The 17,775-nt window shown below is 45.1% G+C and overlaps 1 non-coding gene across 1 annotated transcript; it reads left to right on the forward strand.

Moving 5' to 3' along the window:
• Positions 1-17,019: 17,019 nt before the first annotated feature.
• On the forward strand, positions 17,020-17,118 carry LOC145044409 (U6 spliceosomal RNA). The gene has a single exon (XR_013681363.1). It is a non-coding gene; the product is annotated as a U6 spliceosomal RNA (small nuclear RNA).
• The last annotated feature ends 657 nt before the right edge of the window (positions 17,119-17,775 follow it).

Genomic DNA, 17,775 nt, shown 5'->3' on the forward strand with positions numbered 1-17,775 from the left:
TAAATGAGTATCCCATGCCTTTCCAAAGTAAATCACATAGGCTCTCAACATATCTTCCAGCGTTTGGATGGTCCTCTCACCTTGCCCGTCGGTCTGTGGATGGTAGGTCGTACTCATGTCCAGCCTAGTTCCTAGGGAACTTTGTAACAACTGCCAGAACCTCGAAGTGAATCTACTATCTCTGTCCGAGATAATAGATAAGGGAACACCGTGCAGTCTTACAATCTCCCTAATGTAAGTTCTTGTATGTTTCTCCATCTTGTCAGTTTCTTTGATAGGCAGGAAGTGTGCAGACTTGGTCAATCTATCGACGATGACCCATATGGTATCAAGTCCACCCGTTGTCTTGGGTAACTTGGTTATGAAATCCATAGTGATCCGCTCCCACTTCCATTCTACAATCTCTGGTTGTTGTAACAAACCGGAGGGCTTCTGGTACTCGACCTTAACCTTTGCGCAAGTAAGGCATTTACTTACGAAGGTAGCAATCTCTACTTTCATATTAGGCCACCAGTATAACTTTTTAAGATCCAGATACATCTTATCTGAACCTAGGTGGATGGAATACCGAGTGTTGTGTGCCTCTGTCATGACCAAGTCTCGGAAACCATCGTGTCTCAGTGTCCAGATCCGGTTCATGAAATATAAGGCTCCGCCACCCTTGGCTTCTAAATTTTTATCCATTCCTCTAAGGGATTCACTCGTCACATTTTCAGGTTTCATGGCTTCAAGTTGGGCCGCCTGAATTTTCTTAGACAAGTGTGAATGGATAGACATTGTCAACGATGTGACTCTTCGACCAAAATATTCCTTCCGACTTAGGGCGTCTGCTACTACGTTGGCTTTACCCGGATGATAACGAATTTCGCATTCGTAGTCACTGAGTAGCTCGACCCACTGTCGTTGTCTCATGTTGAGCTCCTTTTGATCGAATATGTGTTGTAAACTCTTGTGGTTGGTAAAGATAGTGCTTTTCGTTCCGTACAAGTAATGTCTCCAGATCTTCAGAGCAAACACAACTGTTCCTAGCTCCAGATCGTGGGTCATGTAGTTAACTTCGTGTGTTTTCAGCTGTCTCGAGGCGTAGGCGATGACCTTACCTCGCTACATTAGAACACACTCGAGCCCTTGATTTGACGCATCACAATAGACTACGAAGTCTTCTATCCACTCGGGGAGGGATAGTATTGGTGCGGTGCACAAAGCTTGCTTGAGCATTTGGAACGCTCTCTCCTGTTTCTCTTCCCAGTCAAAGGCCACGCCTTTTTGGGTCAGTGTTGTAAGAGGTTTCGCTATTCGGGAGAAGTTCTGTATGAACCCGCGGTAGTAGCCAGTGAGACCTAGAAATTGACGAATTTCTGTAGGCGTCTTCGGTGCCGACCAGTTCTCAATGGCCTTAATTTTGGATGGGTCCACGTGGATTCCCTCTTCGCTTACCACGTGTCCTAAGAATTCAACTCTTCGAATCCAAAATTCACATTTATAGAACTTTGCATAGAGCTTCTCCGTTCGTAAGGTTCCTAGAACTTGTCGCAGATGATCGCCATGCTCTTCCTTACTTCGGGAGTAGATCAGGATGTCATCTATGAAGACAATGACGAACTGATCCAAATAAGGTCGGCATACTCTATTCCTCAGATGCATGAAAACATCGGGCACATTGGTCAATCCGAACGGCATCACCACAAACTCGTAGTGCTCGTAACGGGTTCGGAAGGCTGTCTTTGGGACATCCTCCTTTAGCACTCGTAACTGGTGATATCCGGATCTTAGATCAATTTTGGAAAAGTAGTTCGCCCCTTGCAGTTGCTCAAATAGATCATCTATGCGAGGCAGAGGGTAACGATTCTTGACCGTCAGTTTGTTGAGTTCTCTATAGTCGATACACATACGTAATGATTTGTCTTTCTTCTTAACGAACAGGACCGGTGCTCCCCAAGGCGAGAAACTTGGTCTTATAAAGCCCTTGCTGAGAAGTTCGTTAAGTTGACTAGATAGTTCCTACATCTCTGCTGGTGCTAATCGGTAGGGCGAATTGGCTACTGGGGTAGCTCCTAGGACTAAGTCGATTCTGAACTCGACTTGTCGTTGCGGAGGTAATCCTGGTAGCTCTTCTGGGAAGATGTCGGGAAAGTCGCTCACTACTCGAATGTTCTTTAGTTCTTTCATTACGAGGCTCGTATCAACGACGTGAGCAAGGAATGCATGGTATTCTTTACGTAGATACTTCTGTGCTTGAATACTTGATATAATACGAAGACTCACATCGGGTTTGTCGCCGTAGACGATAAGAGTTTCATTAGACGGGAGGTTTAGACGAAATGCTTTCTCGTAGCACATGATGTCGGCGCGATGAAGACTCAACCAATCCATGCCGATGATAACGTCAAAGCTTTTAATCGAGACCGGCATAAGGTCGATTGGAAATGAATGGTTATCTAGAGTTAGGGTACATCCTAAGTATATGCTATTTGTACCTTCTGTTTTTCCATTAGCCATTTCTACTGTGAATTCTTCTTTAAGTGTGTGTGGTTGTTGTTTAAGCATGCGAGCAAATTTATGGTTCACGAAGCTTCGCTCCGCTCCACTATCGAACAGAATGCATGCATAGGAGTTATCGAGGAGGAACGTACCAGTCACCACTATCGGGTCAGCAACTGCTTCCCCATGACCTGTTGCTAGTACCCTCCCTGCTCCACCAGCATTCTTCACTTTGGGGCAGTCCCTCTTATAGTGGCCCGCCTCGCCACATCCATAACAGGTCTGGATCACGCCAGAGCCGGGGATTTGGGTAATCGGCCTCGCCGGAGATTTACAGAAACAGACTGTGTGTCCTTTCCTATTGCAGTTAGTGCACTGCATTTCACGGCAGGGGCTGTTGTGGTGGTAATTGCATTTGTCGCACTTAGGCAAATTTCCAGCATACTGCCCCACCGGAGCAATAGCAGCAGCAGGGGTTGTTGCGGCATGCACTGCCACAATTTGCTGCTGTTTCTTCTTCTCCTCCCAGAACTTCCGCTTAGTGTCAGCGGGTTTGGAGAGTTCCGGGATGGTTAGGGTTGTTGTTGTTGCAGGGGTTTTGACTCCATGGTCAATGAGTCATTGTGCCAGTCGCCTGGCACTGTCGAAGGTAGCGAGGTTTGATGATAGTACATTCCCCTGATATGGAGGCACTAGACCCCATATGTACCTTTCGATCTTTTTCCCTTCAGTGGGAACCATATTGGGGCAGAGGGCCACCAGTTCGCTGAATCTGGCGGTATAAGCGACTACGTTGGTGCCCTTCATGGTTAGGCTCCAAAGCTCCTGCTCTAATTTCTGGATTTCGCCCCTCGGACAGTATTCCTCAATCATGAGTCCTTCATGGTTTCCCAACCCATGTTATTCGCCACTATGAGAGTTAGCGCTTTAACGTGGCCGTTCCACCACGTCAAGGATTTTCCCTCAAAGGTGCATGCGGCATACTTGACTTTGCTCGCAGCAGGGCATGAGTAAATTTCAAAGACTGATTCAGTCTTCTCGAACCATTGCGAGAGGGCAATGACTCCGCCGGTTCCCTGAAAGGACTTCGGCTTACAGTTGGTGAAATCCTTGTAGGATCACTCTCTCGAGCGCACAGGGATTTCAACAGGAATAGAGTTAACAGGGGTTCCACCTTTGCTAGCATCAGTAGAGTGATACTGTGCCATGGCAGTTGCCACTGTTGCGACTACGGCAACATTCAGGGTTGTAGTATCGATGACCGGAGGAGGAGGAGGTGCAGGGTTATTCCTGGGAGATTTGCAAGGAGGCATCTTTCAGCTATATGTTTATAAAGATAAACAAAATTGTAAGAATCAATTGTAAGTGGGGTGAGAGTGACACATGGACTAACGAACCATAGCCCAACAGTTGAATGAGTGTTTGAGATCACAACAAGGAAGATTAATGGGAAAACACAAGCGCACAGATTTTTCCCACAGATTAGATAATTGTCTAAAATACTGGTATTATCGATGTAATAAGTTTCAGGGAAAATTGACCTAACAGTAGGTCTTACATCATACCATACAGAAAGTTTGACAGTTCCTAGTTTCCTAGTTAGAGTACTGAAAGTTAGGAATACTGTGCCATGGCAGTTGCTAGCATCAGTAGAGTGATATTGTGCCATGGCAGTTGCCACTGTTGCGACTACGGCAACATTCAGGGTTGTAGTATCGATGACCGGAGGAGGAGGAGGTGCAGGGTTATTCCTAGGAGATTTGCAAGGAGGCATCTTTCAGCTATATGTTTATAAAGATAAAAAAAATTGTAAGAATCAATTGTAAGTGGGGTGAGAGTGACACATGGACTAACGAACCATAGCCCAACAGTTGAATGAGTGTTTGAGATCACAACAAGGAAGATTAATGGGAAAACACAAGCGCACAGATTTTTCCCACAGATTAGATAATTGTCTACAATACTGGTATTATCGATGTAATAAGTTTCAGGGAAAATTGACCTAACAGTAGGTCTTACATCATACCATACAGAAAGTTTGACAGTTCCTAGTTTCCTAGTTAGAGTACTGAAAGTTAGGAATATTTTACAGACAAGTGCTACTTAGAGCACAGATACTAAAGTCTAATCCTTAACCCAAATTATAAAGATGTACTAGACATCTTCTAACGGCGATGGGAATTCCTCGGGCGAACCCTGAGGTCTGTCACTTGACGACACACCTCTTGAAGTTGTCGCTCATGAGTCCTCTGACGAGCTCGAAGTTCCAAGACTTCAGCTCAAGAGGCAGCCAACTGTTGTTGCAAGGTCTCATTGGTTCTCTTGGTCCTTTCCATTTCTTCTTCCAGACGGATAATGACGGGCATAGCTCGATTCACAGAGCCACCTTCGCTGAGGTTGTAAAAGCTTCGGTCCCCAAAGTAAGGTAAGGGTTGACCCTGTCCATCACTCCAGCGATTTAAGTTGGTTGCCCACAAAGGTGTAGGACCTGGAAAAGCTGGTCGGGGGTTGTTGTTTGGGACCTGACCTACTGGCGGTAGGTTGTTGACTTCAGGCTCAGAGTTGGATCCGTCATAAAAGCCTTCTGCGAGGTGATCATCCAAAGGGATTGGATGCTCATCTTCGGGCTCTTCTTCGATCCACCCAACATTGCCTTCATTTGGAAAGTACGGGTCACCATGATGGAATCCAACCATTTAATCTACGCGAGAAGAGAGGTATAAGAATCTAGTGTATAAATAGCTTGTAGTAGCACAAAATACTCCTATAGTATTTTAAGTTTAGGTTCTACTGTTCTCCTTGGGGTATTGTTGGTAAGTTTTTAGACTTGTTAACATATCATAACCATTCTAGGGCATATGCTAATCACTCCTCGGACCAGCATAGTTGATCAGGCTATGCCATTCCCAGGACTGACCATACATCCCCGAGCTCACTTGTGATATTTAACAATCATAATACTTTTGTTCTTGTCATTGTGACACTGATTTTAGTATGAATGCAGACTAGTATACTTAATTAAATATTTTAGTATTTAAAGTATAGACTCTTGGTCAGAGTGTTTTAATCCCAAATGGGTTTATAGTTAGTATATCTTTTATGGGTTGATATACTCAATTCACTATAAACAATGCTTTGATACCAATCTATCACACCCCAAAACCAAGAACGGCGGAAACGTTCTGGGGCGGAGGACGTCATGTAAAGTATCACAACACAGTATAACAGTAAATAAGCAAACAACATCACCCATTGCATTAAATATATAATTTTAATACAAGTGTGTTCTGTACAGTTATAGACACCAAAAAGTAAATCAAAATAATAAGATGAGTCTTGTATGCGCTCCATCTTCTCAAAAGCTGGCCTCGATACCTGTCTACTGTCGACTTGAGAATACAAGTTATTTTGAAAGACTTTATCAGCATTAAGCTGGTGAATTCATAAGTATTTTAGTGTCGGTGTTTGTTATCAAAACGTTTTCACATGGTTTTAAGTATGAGTTTGTAAAAAGTAGGTAAATGTTTGTAAGTGTTTGTAAAAGTTTGAATCTCTCAGAAAAACCTATATTTTCTATTAAAGTAGCCTTCTACCAAGGCTTAACTGTTTTGTATGTTTGTTTGTTATAAAAGTGTGTAACTTCCCAAGGGTAACTATCATTAACAAAATATAGTTGTACATTAATGATTAAGTGAAATAATCACTAAATATATGTAAAGGGTAAATTGTTGTAGTATTGTAGTGTTGTATTATAGGAACTATTGTTTTACTAACTACCTTAAACCGGATTTATATTAAGGTATCATGTGATTAATTGTACCATACTATCGACTGGATAAACAACGACAAATGTAGGTCGTAAAAAGAAATGACATTTGGCACCCGCAGACCAGCAGGTTCGGCTGTAGCTAGCAGCAAGGTATAGGATAGTCAATCCAGTATAGATCTATACACAAACTCACGCTCTCCCTTCAAGAGACTCTGGCTACAACACGGGCCATGACATTGAAGTCATGCTCCGATACGGATCACAATGGTTAATGAATTCATGTATATGTAATGTAATGTTACTCGTTCTAGTATCGTTGTATATGTTCTCTTTCTAGTATAGTTGTATATGTTCTCCTTCTAGTATAGTTGTATATGTTCTCTTTCTAGTATAGTTGTATATGTTCTCTTTCTAGTATAGTTGTATATGTTTTCTTTCTAGTATAGTTGTATATGTTCTCATAGTAATAAGTATTGACTCATGAATGAACTGACTCATTGATCTAGCAATAGTATAAGTATGATCCTGTGTTACCCCGATGGTAACTTACTAATGATGTAACCAGTACGTATAAATATGGAAGAATTTTTATGACTATATATGTACACATGATATATAATTAATATTGAAACGACCTTCAGACGGCTACCTGATAATCCACCAGACCACATCCAAATCGAGGAAAAGGAAATAGGGAGGATGGCCTTCCTAAGTCTTTTAAACATTGCTTATATAAATATACATATACGGGCATGCAATTTATAATAAGTATAACTAAGGTTAAGTAAAAGCATTGGATAAGTAAAAGAGTTTGTAAAGCAGTTTGAAGTAAAACAGTTTGAATGGTAATAAAATCATTGGTTTTGTAGTTATTAATCACATGTGATTGATGTAATAACTATAAGTATTCAACTTGTATCCCCCCTATTAAAGCATTTAAAACATTTAAAAGTATTTCAAAGGTTACTTAAAGGGGTACGAACTCACTTTGTGGTGAGTGGATTGGATTGAAGTGTCGGGTACAGTGCTAGGTGACAAATGAAGACTTGTACACACGCACGAGCCTAGTTATCATATAATGAACACATACACACACACACACATATATATATATATATAACTAATTAGCCAATTTATAACTAATAAATTAATTTGGGATAACCTAGAACATGAAAACACTTTGTTTCAAGTGTTAAAGATCACAAGGATTGCATCCGAGTGTTGGTAGGGCAAAACTAGTGTGTTTGGAGTCCAAGGGTAAACTCCCTTGGAGTTTACGGTTTTGATGGTCAAAACCTAGGGAGTTTACAGCAGTAAACTCTAGAGTTTACGGTCATAAACTCTAGTCCTAGTGACCAAGTGTTGTTTTTTGGTTTAGCAAGCCTTTTGAAGCAATTCTACTAAGTGGTTTGGCCTTTGGAAGGGACTAGGGCAACAAAACACCTCCTTTGAGGAGTTTACGGCCTCATGGCATTTTACTTTGGGTTTACTACCGTAAACCCTTATGAAGAAGTGTATGGACATGTTTTCAAGTTCCTAAGACAATTAGGTAAGCGTATGTGCTAGTTTCTAAGCCTAAGGAAAAGAAAATAGCCCATTTAGACACATTTTAGGGTGTCTAAAGTTTTCGGAGATCCCCAAACTGCAAACACCTATAAATGTTGGATTTTGGTATTTTTCAAGGCTTAGATACATCAAAGGAAGGTTTAATCAATTCATGGAAGGCTTAAACATCAAACTAGGGATAAACAAGGGACTTAGGCACACTTTGGTGCCATTTATGGTGTTTACGGTCCAAGCATCTCCTTGGACTGTGAACACCTATATCCTTGTGTTCTTGACAAATTTTCTTGATGTTCAATTGTAATACTAGCTTAAAATCACTCAAGGATTGAAGCACTTACTATTATAACGGTTGATTTGAGCTAAAAGGTCAAGAACACTTAGTGTGTGGTCTTGGTGTTTTGGAAATAACTTTGAAGATTTGGAATCAAATCTAGGATGATACTTGAGAGAGTTTTTGGAGTTTACTCTTTTGTGAACTTAGGGAGTAAACACAAATGACTAACTTTTGGGGAGTAAAGTCATACATTGGTATGAGTTCACGGTTTTTGGGTGATTTTTCAACCCAAACATAAAAGTTTGATCGGGTGATTCTAATACGCGAAGTGTTTGCGGTTTTTGAAATTCAAAACCCGAGACGACACTTTCTTTCACCCCTTCGTTTAAAAATAAAATTAAAATAATCAAACAAACTTTATATTTCTTAAAATTAAGAAATAATTACATTAACTTATGATATGAAGTGGTTGACTTTTAGGGATTGGCCAAATGGAAATTTCGGGTTGTCACAGTCTTCCACCCCAACAACACGTATGAGGATAGCGGTGGATTCTCCGCTTGTGAGTTTGATTAGAGATGACCAGGTTGAGGGCATGTGACCGGAGAACTGGAAGATAGAGAGGATCGAGGGCGAGAACGCTCAGTTTGTGCAGGATAGTCGGGGATTATTGACCCGATGCGTCGGGTTTGGGTTCCGATGTCCAGAGGGGTCAGGAAGATTGTAACACTGAAAGTCTGGAAGGACAAGAAAGGAAAGAAAACCCTAATTTTAAACGGCGACTCGGCGAGTCCGAGCGGAATCCGGGTCGAGGAGTAAGTGACCGACTCGGCGAGTCGGCCAAGGTGACTCGATGAGTCTGGTCTGTGCGAGGAAAACCCTAAGTTCAGGACTTGGAGCCTATTTAAACGTCTCATTCTCTCCCCTAGGGTTCCTTTACTACCTCTTTCACCGAGAACATCGAACCCTAAGCCCCATTATTGCTCATTCAAGCTTCCAAGCCATTTTTGGGGTGATTTGAAGGAAGAAGAAGAAGGGGAATCATTGAAGCTTCAAGGATTGGCCTTAGATATAAAGATTTGGGGAAACTTTCTGAGTTATTGAAGGTATTAAGTGGTTTCTCTCCTTTAGATCTATTATGGTTGTGAGTTTTGGGGGTTTTCTAGCCATGATTAGCTACCCCTTTTGAGTTAGAAGCCAGATCTGAAGTTGCTACTTCGGATCTAAGCATATTATGGTCTTGAGAAGCATAAAGTATCTTCCCTTGAGTTGATTATGGAGCCTCTTCGCCTTAAACCCTAGTTTATGGTGTATTTGTCCTAGATCTCCTTCTCTACACGTAAAGTTTGCAACTTTACGTGAGGAATAGGCTTGGGAAGGGTAGATCTACAGTTTGGAGTCCATGCGTGACTCAAAAGTCCTTTGCATTTAAGGAGATCTGAATGGACTCGGCAAGTCCTTTGAGTGGACTCGACGAGTAGCATGAAGAGTAGGAGCAACTCGACGAGTGGGATGAACGGCTCGTCGAGTCAGATGAAGATTTCCTTGTACTCGACGAGTCTGTTCTTGGACTCGGCGAGTCAGGACACGAAACCCCAAACCCTTCGAGTTGAGACTCGAATCAATGAGTCGAGTGGAGACTCGATGAGTTGGACAGGTCAGGACTCAAAAATCGGTAGACTCGGCGAGTCGTGGACTGACTCGGCGAGTCGAGACGCGAAAGGAATGACTCTGAATACATGAACTCGGCGAGTCAGTAGGTTGACTCGGCGAGTAGGGTTGACCTAGGAGGTTGACCTTGACCAGGACTTTGACTTTGACTAGAGTTGACTTGGTTGTCTCTCGGGGGTCAATTAGGCTCAGTGTTGCTTTGATATTGGTAGTTCGGGGAGCAAGGGGAGCAGGAGTTCAGAGAGTTGCCGGGTAGCAACTAGTGAGATCATCAACAATTTCAGCCAGTGCAGGTGAGTTTCCCTTTGTGTGAATGGGTCTAAGGCTACAATGTCGACCCATGTAGTTATGAGTAGAAGGCCCGAGGGTTAGCCCTAGGCACAGTATGATATTCAGGACGAGGTCCATTAATAGTGGGCGGGTGCCCAAGGATTTGTTTATGTGATAGTTTATACTTGTTGTCTGTGTGATACATGTATGTGCCTGGTAGGGAGGTGAGTGTGGGCGAGGTCCCGTATCTCACCAATAGTAGAGTGTGGATGGGGTTCCACATCTCATTAGTAGCATAACAGGGGCGAGGCCCAAGTTAAGGAAGGAGTGAGAGTGGGTTGGGCCCGTATCTCACTACCAGTAGGAGCATGGATGGGGTTCCATGACTCATCAGTAGCATGACAAGGGCGAGGCCCATGATAGGCGAGGCCTTAGGACATGATCAGTTGTATGAGTTTAGCTTATGTGTTGTGATATGTTTATGTGTTATTATTTGTTGGCAGGCGAGGCCTAAGTGAAACAGATATGTATCCGAGAGGGGCTCGAAGCCAGGCGGGGCCTGAGCAGCGAGGCCGTTATAGGGGGCGAGGCCCAAGATAGCGGGCGTGGCCCAGTATGTGCAGTATGTGGTTATGCATGGTATGTGGTAGGGTGGGGAACTGACTAAGCTTCGTGCTTACGGTTTTCAGTTTTGGTTTTAGGTACTTCCAGTAGCGGAGGGAAGTGCTCGGGGTGATCGCATGGCACACACCATAGATTAGACAGCCTGGGAATGTTTACTCTGATAATGAACATGTGTTTTGAAAATTAATACTCTGATTATATTTTGGAATGATGACTTTGCTTAAAGTAATGTCTTGTTAAAAGAAATTTTTGGTCGTGAGTTTTGGGTCGTTTCAAGTTGGTATCAGAGCCTTGGTTTGAGGGATTCAGACATACTCTCGGGTGTGCCTGAACTCAAACTAAGGGGTCGGATAAAAAGTTTTCAAAAATGAGAAAACAGATTGTAAAATGAAAGTTTTGAGAAAGAGAACAGTTTTAGAAAAGCAAAGAGAAAAGAGGTGTGGTGCATGCAATTAACCGAGCTCAAGTAAGTACCCCAAAATACCCATACAAGTTTATGTTATGAATATCGGTTAGTAAAACAGCATGCTAGATTAGGACTAAGGATCTAGGGAGGATGCCTTATGTGCCTGGTATATGTGCTTTGAGTTGCATAATAGTGCTGACTAGATAGTAGTAGGATAGCCTGTTTAGGTTATGCCTGAGTTTATGAGTTTGTGTTGCATGCTAGTTCAGATTCTTGGTATGATATTATGATTGCTTGAGTATGTTATGGTTATATTTTTCCCTTTTGTCTGAATGTTGCTTGCTTTGTGCATTGTGGGATTCTGAGTGATGGGAGTTAGCCATTAGGTGGATACGACACGTCACATGTGATCAGGGTTGAATAATCTCAGAGTGTTGGATTTGGTCCTATTGCGCAACTCTTGTTTGAGTCGAACCGTTGTAGGGACGAGTCTTTTACTTGAAGGATTATCTGAGCCTCATCACATGTGATGGTACCCATGTGATGGATAATTGGCATCACAAGGAGACCTTCAGCAGCTGAGGACTGGTTTGAGTTGAGTCATAGGTTTCCCTAGGGTAAGCCTAGGATGAGATAGTATTGGGAGCAGTAGTAGTAGAAAAGGGACCTGGTGGAGTCGAATCAGTTCTTGAGGAAAGTACGGATAGATGTGGAAGGTAGTATGGGTCCGTACTACTGAAAGCAGAGGATCCGTACTCGATTCGGGAAAGGCCGAGACAAGATCGGGAACCTGGTAGTGCGTGTGTTTGGTCTCGCAGCAGTGATGAGTATTCTGATAGTGATTGTGTTATATGTTCAGCATGGTGATGTTGCGAGAGAGACCAGTGGGCGGATCAGGCGCCGGAGAGGGATCAGGCTCGGGTTCAGGGGCCGAGCAGCTCGAGGAGCGCATGAGGGAGTTGATATCAGCTGAGGTTATGCGCAGTATTCTAGATCGGACTCCTGTGATCTTTGGCATGGTCAAGGAGGGTATATTGGAGATTTTGGATGAGAGGTTGGGAGCCTTCCGTACTGAGATGATGGCATTGATGGGAGCGCGTACCTTGAAATTTCGGGAGTTTAGGGCTTGCGGGGCACCAGATTATCATGGGGCTAGGGACCCCATCGCTAGCAGCAGATGGTTGGCTGATGTTGCAAACACGTTCCGTACGAGCCGGTGTCCTGAGGAGGACAAGGTCAGACTCGCTTCATGTCTTCTAAAGGACAGAGCTAAGGATTGGTAGGAAGAGATTGATCATGCCTTGGGTGATGATGCCGCGTTGGACGCAATGACATGGAGTGATTTCTCGGTCAGGTTCAAGGCGGAGTTTTCGCCAATTATTGAGGTGCAGCAGTTGGCACCGGAGTTTTAGGATTTGATGCACACCACTGAGACTGTGGCGGAGATCACCTCCAAGTTCAGGGAGAGGGCTCTTCTCGTACCGCAGTATGTCGCGGATAAGGAGATGAAGAAGGCCCGATATCACGAGATGTTGAGGGCTGACATCAGGGAGTTCGTGAATAGGTCCGGCTGTAAGAAGCTAGAAGATATAATTTCTCTGGCCAGGGAGAGGGAAATTGATTTAAAGCAGATCCGGAAGAGGAAGCCGGATGAGGTTCAGGTAGCTGCGAGTTCGGGCAAAAGGCCCAAGGGATCGGATTCGATATTGAGAGATTGTCGGGACCGCAGCCGATACGGGAAGTGTGGCAGGGCGCACGGGGGCGCGTGTAGGAGTGGTAGTGGTGGTGAGTCTGGCTGCTTCAAGTGCGGTCGGACTGGTCATTTTAGCAGGGATTGTGCTGTTACCACCACTCAGGGATCAGACTTGATATGTTTTCACTGCAATCAGCGAGGCCACAAGAAGGCCCAGTGCCCCAGTTTTTTTTAGCAGGACGGGTGATGGCACCCGCCCCTACAACCTTGAGGATCACAGACGACCGTCAGGGCCGTGCAGAGGCGCCTGCAGTAGGAGGCAGGGCTTTTCAGATGGCTACCTTAGAGACGCGAGCAGCGCCGGATGTTGCAGGTATGCGACTTCCGTTTTCAATTCTTTTATTTGTGCATGATTATATTGTTATGGTTCTGCATCATTATCAGTATGAGTATTTTATTTTTGAGCGGTTTGATTGTGATCGAGTTATATGCCATCTGCATACCTTGGATATTTGGATAGTAGTTAAGGGGTGGGTTCTATTGGAAAAGGTTACTTAGGGTGCAGTAACTGTAGCATGCCTTGGAGGGACTCGATATGTCTCGCTAGTTCGGAGCCGTATAAGTTTTAGAAATGGACTGGTTAGATCCCTAACTATGGTAATCTTAGGATTCCTCAGCAGATTGATTATTGAATGGTAGCAAGGATTGGGATTTCTATTCATTGAGCAGCGAGGTGTAAGCAGGATCGAAGTGGGGGAGAATCCTCCGAGTGTACAAGGGTAAGAGCACGCAAATCCAGAACGAGTACGTGATTTCTGAGAAGGAAAAGAGGTAGTTCAGCGTTTAATGGATTGAGTAGTTCAGGGTTGGGAGTTTGAGAAACTCCCCATTAGTTCGTGCGTGTAATGGTGATGGTGAGTATGTGGTTCGGAATTCAGGTTGAAGGATCGCCTGTAGGACTCGTGTGAGTCGGAATGAAGATCTTGAGGATAGATCGCATGGGATACTTTCGTGTTAGTAGATAGTGGTAGAGACAGCATGTAGAGCATGGAAGAGCGGCGGGAGAGCCTCAGCCTTCTTCAGCAGTTAGTGGTGGAAAGTGTTGTAAGACTACGGGGCAGTCATAGCATTCACTAGCAGTTAGTGGTGGAAAGTGTTGTAAGACTACGGGGAAGCCGTAGCATTCACTAGCAGTTAGTGGTGGAAAGTGTTGTAAGACTACGGGGCAGCCGTAGCATTCACTAGCAGTCAGTGGTGGGAAGTGTTGTCAGACTACGGGGCAGTCGTAACATTCACTAGCAGACGGTGATAGAAGGTGATGTAAGACTGCGGGTAAGCCGTAGCATTTCATAGTAGCTTCGTTGGCAGAGTTGGGGCGAGGCCCTTATCTCCTAGCTTTCAGATAGGGATCAAGAATGGGTAATGGATGAGAATGGTAAGGAGTTTGCCTGTATAGCCCTTGAGAGGTGAGACCTTGGGAGAGGCCGCTCTAGGATATAGTTGGGTGAGACCCACAGCGAGGCCCGTATGAGAGTAGCAGTGTAGGTGAGACCTGAGAGCAGGGTTGCTCAGTAGTAAGGTTGGGAGAGACCCATGGGCGAGGCCCGTGCGAGAGTAGTTAGGCAAGTGAGACTAGAAGGATAGGGGCGGGTGAGACCCGTGGGCGAGGCCCGTGAGCTTTAGCAGCACAGGTGGGACCTGGTAGGGATCTTAGTGTCTGGATAGGGGATCGGGGATCCTTGGAAATTGTAGTGCTTGCATGGCAGGATAGATTGAGCAATTTTAGGTGGTCGAAGTTTCTTCGAAAGTCGCTTGGAGCGACTAGTAGTTGTGTTGGGTCAGCGATCGGTAGGAGCCGGTAATCCAGATATTGATAGGTTGGTAGGGACCAGGGTGGTCTCAGTTCATCCAGAAGTCAGATGAGGAATTACAGAATTTCCATTCGGTAGCAGTACGGGTATGCAGCGTATGGTGGAATTCAGATTAGTTGATCGTGGGGTGCTCGACACCAAATTATAGAAGAAAGGAATGCCCAGTGGATACTGGCGATAATGATCTATACTAGAAGTAGCGGGAGTAACGGATTTGGTGAAGATAGGATCTTCACAGTGACAGAGGAAATAGTTGGTAATGGAGCATTGTCTTGGGAAGGCAAGAAAATCGCGCAAGGAAAGAAGGGGGTGAACCCCTATGGGTTCAATTGCAGTACTCGGAGAGTACTAGAAGGATTGTCGGTTGAGTAATTTGGGTTTCCAGGATGTTCAGGGTCAGGGTTGACCCGAGATTATTATCCGCAAGGATTGATGTTAGTCGGAACGACCGGGCGGAAGGCCAGCGAAGGTAGGCAGCTGGTGTTAGAATAATTGGTGGGGTATTGGAGGCAGATCGCGGGCAGTGGATCATAGTAAACTTTGAGGATGAAGTTTAGTTTAAGTGGGGGAGAGTTGTAACACCCAAAGTATGTAAGGCCAAGAAAGGAAAGAAAACCCTAATTTTAAAGGGCGACTCAGCGAGTCCAAGGAGGAACTCGGCGAGTCCGAGCGGGATCCGGGTCGAGGAGTAAGTGACCGACTCGGCGAGTCGGCCAAGGGGACTCGGAGAGTCTGGTCTGTGCGAGGAAAACCCTAAATTCAGGACTTGGAGCCTATTTAAACGTCTTGTTCTCTCCCCTAGGGTTCCTTTACTGCCTCTTTCACCCATAACATCGAACGCTAAGCCCCATTGTTGCTCATTCAAGCTTCCAAGCCATTTTTGGGGTGATTTGAAGGAAGAAGAAGGGGAATCATTGAAGCTTCAAGGATTGGCCTTAGATCTAAAGATTTGGGGAAACTTTCTGAGTTATTGAAGGTATTAAGTTGTTTCTCTCCTTTAGATCTATTATGGTTGTGAGTTTTGGGGGTTTTCTAGCCATGATTAGCTACCCCTTTTGAGTTAGAAGCCATATCTGAAGTTGCTACTTCGGATCTAAGCATATTATGGTCTTAAGAAGCATAAAGTATCTTCCCTTGAGTTGATTATGGAGCCTCTTTGCCTTTAACCCTAGTTTATGGTGTATTTGGCCTAGATCTCCTTCTCTACACGTAAAGTTTGCAATTTTACGTGTGGAATAGGCTTGGGAAGGGTAGATCTACAGTTTGGAGTCCAAGTGTAACACCCCCCTCTGGCACGTATCACAATATTGTCCGCTTTGGGCCACTCGGCACGAGGACTTCCCAGGGGGTCACCCATCCTGGTACTACTCCCGCCCGAGCACGCTTAACTGCAAAGTTCTTATGGGATCTGCTGCCCTCACGGCTTTAAAACGCGTTGTGATAGGGAAGGTATCCACACCCCTTATAAGGAATGCTTAGTTCTCCTTCCCAGCCGATGTGGGATCAGATCTAACCCACTTTCACCCCCCATTATAGGGTTCGACGTCCCTGTCGAACACATCGACCCGTGCCCTAGCTCTGATACCATTTGTAACATCCCCCTCTAGCACGTATCACAATATTGTCCGCTTTGGGCCACTCGGCACGAGGACTTCCCAGGGGGTCACCCATCCTGGTACTACTCCCGTCCGAGCGCGCTTAACTGCAGAGTTCTTATGGGATCTGCTGCCCTCACGGCTTTAAAACGCGTTGTGATAGGGAAGGTATCCACACCCTTTATAAGGAATGCTTAGTTCTCCTTCCCAGCCAATGTGGGATCAGATCTAACCCACTTTCACTTAAACACAACTGAAACTGTAAGCACGAAGCTTAGTGAGCTCCCCCAAACTACCACATACCATATAATACATATAATCACATACTGGGCCTTGCCCACTGCATCGGACCGAAGCCCGGAAACTGCATTGGACCCAAGTCCGGAACTAACCAGGGCCTTGCCCTCTGCATCGGATCGGGATCCGGAACTACTGAGGCCTTGCCTCCTGCATTGGACCAAAGTCCGGAACTACTGCATCGGACCGAAGTCCGGAACTGACTGCATCGGACAGAAGTCCGGAACATACTGAACATAGCATCACATAAGCATATCAACTAACATGAGTACATAGATAGCATACTACATCGGGACGTAACCCGGAACACATAACACAAAATACTGTCTGAGCCACGAAGGCATCAAACATACTAAAATTTGCATCGAACCGAAGTCCGGATAGTACTGCTAGCTAAACGGGCCGGCATTGTGGCCTTAGACCCGTTCCTACTGAAGGGAAACTCACCTCGCCCCAACAAATTGGGGTCCTACACTTCCTCCCATAAAGCATCTCAAAGGGAGGATGACACGCACCCTTTGCGACACAGCGATACAGAGAAGATTAGCATGGCCCCTGCGCAAGGATGACACGCACAAATCGAGAAATGGTATCAGAGCCAGGGCACGGGTCGATGTGTTCGACGAGGACGTTGAACCCTATAATGGGGGGTGAAAGTGGGTTAGATCTGATCCCACATCGGTTGGGAAGGAGAACTATGCATTCCTTATAAGGGGTGTGGATACCTTCCCTATCACAATGCGTTTTAAAGCCGTGAGGGCAGCGGATCCCATAAGAACTCTGCAGTTAAGCGTGCTCGGGCGGGAGTAGTACCGGGATGGGTGACCCCCTGGGAAGTCCTCGTGCCGAGTGGCCCAAAGCGGACAATATTGTGATACGTGCCAGATGGGAGTGTTACACCACGCATGACTCAAAAGTCTTCTGCATGTAAGGAGATCTGAATGGACTCGGCGAGTCCTTTGAGTGGACTCGGCGAGTAGCATGAAGAGTAGGAGCAACTCGACGAGTGGGATAAACGGCTTGTCGAGTCAGATGAAGATTGCCTTGTACTCGGTGAGTCTGTTCTTGGACTCGACGAGTCAGGACGTGAAACCCCAAACCCTTCGAGTTGAGACTCGAATCAGTGAGTCGAGTGGAGACTCGGTGAGTTGGACAGGTCAAGACTCAGAAATCGGTAGACTCGGCGAGTCGTGGACTGACTTGGCGAGTCGAGATGCAAAAGGAAGGACTCTGAATACATGAACTCGGCGAGTCAGTA

Source organism: Lactuca saligna, chromosome 4 (assembly GCF_052625555.1).
Source record: "Lactuca saligna cultivar CGN05327 chromosome 4, ASM5262555v1, whole genome shotgun sequence".
Taxonomy (NCBI): Eukaryota; Viridiplantae; Streptophyta; class Magnoliopsida; order Asterales; family Asteraceae; genus Lactuca; species Lactuca saligna.